At 39.9% G+C, this 6,530-nt stretch overlaps 1 pseudogene; it reads left to right on the forward strand.

The window, feature by feature from the left end:
* Positions 1–6,191, forward strand: part of LOC111962213 (protein phosphatase 1H-like) — a 57,402-nt pseudogene extending 51,211 nt beyond the window's left edge.
* Positions 6,192–6,530: the final 339 nt, after the last annotated feature.

Genomic DNA, 6,530 nt, shown 5'->3' on the forward strand with positions numbered 1-6,530 from the left:
TTGTGTAACATGAAGTCCTATGAGTGTCATCTGATGAAGATCATCAAAGGTTAGTGATTCATCTTATCTCTTTCTGCTTTTTGTGACTCCTGTCTTTGGCTGGAAAAATGACTGTGTTTATTGGAGGTGTACCTGTGGATGTATTTCAAGGCCTACCTTCAAACTCAGTGCCTCTTTGCTTGACATCATGGGAAAATCAAAAGAAATAAGCCTAGACCTCAGAAAAACATTGTAGACCTCGACAAGTCTGGATTATCCGTGGGAGCAATTTCCAAACGGCTGAAGGTACCACGTTCATCTGTACAAACAATAGTACACAAACATAAATACCATGGAACCACGCAGCCGTCATACTGTTCTGGAAGGAGACGCGTTCTGTCTCCTAGAGATGAACGTACTTTGGTGCAAAAAGTGCAAATCAATCCCAGAACAACAGCAAAGGACCTTGTGAAGATGCTGAAGGAAACAGGTACAAAAGTATCTATATGCACAGTAAAACTAGTCCTGTATCGACATTACCTGAAAGGCCGCTTAGCAAGGAAGAAGCCCCTGCTCCAAAACCGCCATAAAAATACCAGACTACTGTTTGCAACTGCACATGGAGACAAATATCATACTTTTTGGAGAAATGTTCTCTGGTCTGATGAAACAAAAATAGAACTGTTTGGCCATAATGACCATCGTTATGTTTGGAGGAGAAAGGGGGATGCTTGCAAGCTGAAGAATACCATCCCAACCGTGAAGCACGGGGGTGGCAGCATCATGTTGTGGGGAGTGCTTTGCTGCAGGAGGGACTGGTGCACTTCACAAAATATATGGCATCATGAGGCAGGAAAATCATGTGAATATATTGAAGCAACATCTGAAGACATCAGTTGCAAATGGGTCTTCCAAATGGACAATGACCCCAAGCATACTTCCAAAGTTGTGGGAAAATGGCTTAAGGACAACAAAGTCAAGGTAATGGAGTGGCCATCACAAAGCTCTGACCTCAAATCCTATAGATAATTTGTGGGCAGAACTGAAAACGCGTGTGCGAGCAAGGAGGCCTTTAAACCTGACTCAGTTACACCAGCTCTGTCAGGAGGAATGGGACAGAATTCACCCAACTTATTGTTGGAAGCTTGTGGAAGGCTACCTGAAATGTTTGACCCAAGTTAAYCAATTTAAAGGCAATGCTACCAAATACTAATTGAGTGTATGTAAACTTCTGACCGACTGGGAATGTGATGAAAGAAATAAAAGCTGAAATAAATAATTCGCTCTACTATTATTCTGACATTTCCCATTCTTAAAATAAAGTGGTGATCCTAACTGACCTAAGTCAGACCTTTCTTTGCTAGTTAAAGCCCCACCTTATCTCAGCTCACTGGTCACCATAGCAGCACCCACCCATAGCAGGCGCTCCAGCAGGTATATTTCACTGGTCACCCCTAAAGCTAATTCCTCCTTTGGCCGCCTTTCCTTCCAGTTCTCTGCTGCCAATGACTGGAACGAATGACTGGAACAAAAATCACTGAAGCTGGATACTCATATCTCCCTCACTAACTTTAAGCACCAGCTGTCAGAGCAGCTCACAGATCACTGCACCTGTAAATAGCCCATCCAACAACCTCGTCCCCATACTGTTATTTATTTTTTCTGCTCCTTTGCACCCCAGTATCTCTACTTGCACATTCATCTTCTGCACATCTATCACTCCAGTGTTTAATTGCTAAATTGTAATTATTTCGCCACTATGGCCTATTTATTGCCTTACCTCCCTTATCTTAATTCATTTGCACACACTGTACATAGACTTAATTTTTCTATTGTGTTATTGACTATGTTTGTTTATTCCATGTGTAACTCTGTGTTGTTGTTTGTGTTGCTTTATCTTGGCCAGATCGCAGTTGTAAATGAGAACTTGTTCTCAACTAGCCTACCTGGTTAAATATTTTTTTAAATAAGACAGAATTTTTTTGTAGGATTAATTGTCAGGAATTGTGAAAAACTGAGTTTAAATGTATTTGGCTATGGTGTATTGTAAACTTCCGACTTCTTCAACTGTAGCTCATTCTAATATTTCTACTACTGTACATTGCATTTTAGTTACACTGTTTGTACACACTGCATATTTATTTCTATACTGGATTCATAAGCCACTCTATCTACTGCTGTACATATTATTCTTAGTACATCATGGGCATATATGTACAGATTGCATTTGGATTACTGTTACAGTGCTATTTGGTTGTTAATTGAATTTATTCTGACATTTTGATAAAAAAAATTGCATACGTTTTAATATTGTGTACTGTGACACTTTACTGCATTGTTAGGAGCTAGTAACATAAGCATTTCGCTGGACCCGCAACATCTGCTGAACTGTGTACGCGACCAATAAACTTTGATTTGATAGTGGTGGAGACATGTTACAAATGATTTACAGACAGGATGTGCCTCTGTGATCTTCTCTCTGGAATAACATAACCATTACCTGCCTCTACACCCATCTACAGGTCAAAGTTTACCCTCTGACTCAGTACGAACACAGGGCGGATGACGTCCTGGTGATGGGGACAGACGGGCTGTGGGACGTTCTCTCCAACCAGGAGGTTACCGAGGCAGTCACCTGCTTCCTGGCCAACTGTGACCCTGATGACCAGCATAGGCATGTTCTGCTCATTCTACTGTAGCACAGCTGCTGCCCCCAGTCAGATAGACAGATAAATATTGTTGTCACAAGCCTGAACTTCCACTCACCCCGCTCTTATTTGGAGAGGATGAACGTTGTTATCTTGTCGTAATTACACACTTTTCTAAACATTTGGATAAGTACTTTCTGAAGTTGATGAAGAGCTTGTGAGACTAGTAATGGAAAGATTCCTTTCTTGAGGATGGCATGGTGGTTGATTTCAGTCATCAAAACAGGAAAAACATTCCAATCGTTTCCGAAATGTCCTACCCCTTCAAGTCTTTCTTAGTTTGGGGATTAGTAAGTTCGCTTCAGGTGGCTAGTGGAAGAGTTTAAAGACTTTCTGAAAGGTAGGCTGTCATGTCATTATTCTCTTGCTATTTGTACACACACTGGAGATTAACACAACTAGCTGTCTGCTTTATGTCTCAGTATACTGTCCTTTGTCTCTTCCATTGTGCCCCAGGTACACGATGGCAGCTCAGGACCTGGTCATGAGGGCGCGGGGGGTTCTGAAGGACCGAGGCTGGAGGATAGCCAACGACCGGCTGGGCTCTGGAGATGACATCTCTGTCTACATCATCTGTCTGATGTACGGCAACCGGCAGACCTAGCCCAGGCCCAGCTCGCCAGCACCCACCATGGGACTCAAGACATAGATTGTGTCTGAAATGGCACCCTATTCCCTATATAGTGCACTGCACTACTTTTAGCCAAGTCCATAAAAAGTAGTGCACTGTATAGGATGCAATTTTAGGCACTCGCCCAAGTGGCAGACCTAGCTGAGGCCCAGCTAACCACCCACCATGGGACTCCAGACAGGCTGCTCCCCCTCTCCCATCTATCCTAACCCCCCTTTCCTTAAATCAATGCCCTGGTGCTCACACCGTGCTTAATCCTGGATTGTTTTCCTGGGGAAGCAAAATGGCACCTGGTTGTATTACAGTACAGGGTAGCATGATTGTGCTTCTCTCTTGTGAAAGGAAATTCTCAGGATGTTACAATATACAGTACCTTCAGTTTCTTCTTTTGTTTCTGTGCTGCAAATGAAAAATTGACAATTCTGGAATCAGAGGCCTATGAGGGCCATGTATTTGAAACTATTCAGTAGGCTACGGTTTCTGCATAGCCAAATATTTTCTGTTACAATGGAAGGCTATAGCTTTCACAAAGGCGATCCTACTCTTTTGGATCTCGCATGGGACAATTTTAAATGAAGGGCAAAGGGACCGTCTTTCGAAGTGCAATGCTTTATGGTGTTGGTTTTTAGCCTATTTAGATGAGATATTGTTAATATATTACTGATTATGAACATGTAAATAAGCTTAAACATGAATGGATTTTAGATGTGGATTTCAGTTATATACCCTGTTTGAGTTGTGTGTACAGTATACGTTATGGAACCTGTTTTTGTTCCTATGATGTTCTGTGTGTCTTTTCTGACTAAGGTCAACCATCCATAAATCACTGACCTAGACTAGGGGTGTCAAACATACAATCTGGCCTGACGGTGGTTTTAGTAAAAATCTGTTTTATGTTTAGAAATGATAATGGATCTACATTTTATACAGTTTTTTGACTGTGTTCAACTTGCTAATAATCACCTAAATGAAAGCTAGACAGTCAGGGAGAATCAAATTCCAAAAACAATGGATAGAGGACAATTTTTTTAACCACAATTTGACAGCTAGGAAATAATTAAAAAATATATGACTAGCAAAATGACTGACTCTTCTGACCTAGACTGTACAATCCTACCACAAACATACTATAGCTGTCAGAACCATGGTTTGGGTGTTTCTCTCCAAGTGTAAAAGGAATGAAGTCAGACTGGTTTTATTGCCWGTGACTGTTTCTCACATTGTTTACCTTTTCTCCATTTTGATGAGTTTGTATTTTCTTTGTCATTGCTGTACTCCTGAATCTGAATTTACTTAGAGGTTATGAAGGGACACATCTTCCCGCTCGATTAGGGTTGCAAACGGCATGTATATTACTGGAAACGTTCTACGTTTTTTGGTATCTTTCAAGTATTTTATCCTATCCATCACAAGACATTTAGTGGCCATTTTGGGTACATTCGATTATCACAGGGGTCTGTAATAATCTCTGGCCCTCTGTGTGGCTTTATCACATGTACAATATATGAAATAATTGAATAAGATGATGAAGTATAGAATGAGAAAGCTGTAAAACATTATCCTAAATATACATTTAGAGAATACCATTGGTGTTTTAATGAGGGTTTCAGCATTAAATATCTTTATTTTTATAAAATATTTTACAAACTTGTATTTATATTACTATGTATTTATTGGCTTCCAACTGGTGTCAGTTGTGGGAAAAAAGTAAGTTGGAAGAGTTGCAGAGTTGAGGGATAATCAACGAAGGGCTATGCGTTCTATGCAAAATAATGAACAACGTGGAAGGTGTGTTCCAAGACGCGATAGTGGCGTAAACTGACCTTCCACGGAGTTGGATTATTTCCCAGAGAATGCATAGAGCCCCGAGTTGATTATCCATTTTATACCATAGCTATATTTTAACACATTTGCCAGAAATGTGTTAATTTGCTGGTAGAAATGTGTTCAAGTTGCCGTGATAACCCAACAGAATTGCTGGTTTAGCTAACCAAACCATCAGTCCTAGCTTGCTATTATGAAAATCGAATTCAGCAATGCCAATAATGTTTTCAATTCGACTTTTGCTTTCAAAAGCAGCTCAAACAAAACATGTAGGAGTGAACTATAGCCATTGAATTTTACGGTGTTGATATACCGTGCCTTTATAGGGAAATGATGCATGCTCTAGAATGCCAATCAGAAACAAGTTTTCAACAATGCTATGGTATAGTTATGCAATAAGGCCCGAGGGGATGTGGTATATGGCCAATATACCACAGCTAAGGGCTGTTCTTAAGCACAACGCAGCACAGTGTCTGGATATAGCCCTTAGCCATGGTATTTTGGCCATATACTGTACCACGAAGCCTTATTGCTATTATAAGTTGGTTACCAAAGTAATTAGAAGAGTAAAATAAATATTTTATCAGTCCCGTGGTATACGGTCTGATATACCACAGCTTTCAGCCAGTCAGCATTCAGTGCTCAACCGCCCAGTTTATAATTGAAAAAAATTCTGTTGTTGATTAGATGCTTTTTTWAAATTAATTAGGGTATTTTCTCTTGAAGCATAAGATCTATCTACTAGAAATCCATGGACAATATGGACACAAATCAAATAAATTAATACTATGATATATATTTTTTTACAGTTCTAGTATCAATTACCAAAGTTATGATAGATTGTGAAAGATTCTCTGTGAATTATCCAAATTACTGAAGATTGTGGTAACTTTGGTAAATTACTGGTAGCTTTGCAACCCTACATTTGATACATAATAGTGAAACATCTACCATGCTTTTGGTTTGTTTTAAACAAGAGATCCAATCCCTTGTCCTTGTTTCACCTGTGCATTTTTTCTATATGTCAAATACATGTCTGCATCATCCTGTGTTGCGTGCTTGTTTACTTTCGAAATATGAAACTGCATAGGTACAGTGCATGTGCCATTCTTTACTTAAATAATGTCATGTCACTCGTTTTCATACTAGTATGGCTTAGTCTAGCTCTGTTCAACATTGTATAAGGGCAGGGATGGGCAACTTATCACGAGGGGCAACAGTTGCGCTCGCATACACACAAAACATTTTAGTGCCCCCCCCCCCCCTGAGAGCGGAGATAAAAAAATTAAGAGTTCATTTTGAGAATCTACACATTTTGCTATGGGGTGTAGAGAAAATGTTGCAGTTCTAAAGCAACTTTGCTGCAATTCTACAGTTTGTAGTTTTTA

This window comes from Salvelinus sp. IW2-2015, linkage group LG4q.1:29 (assembly GCF_002910315.2).
Source record: "Salvelinus sp. IW2-2015 linkage group LG4q.1:29, ASM291031v2, whole genome shotgun sequence".
NCBI classification, from domain to species: Eukaryota; Metazoa; Chordata; class Actinopteri; order Salmoniformes; family Salmonidae; genus Salvelinus; species Salvelinus sp. IW2-2015.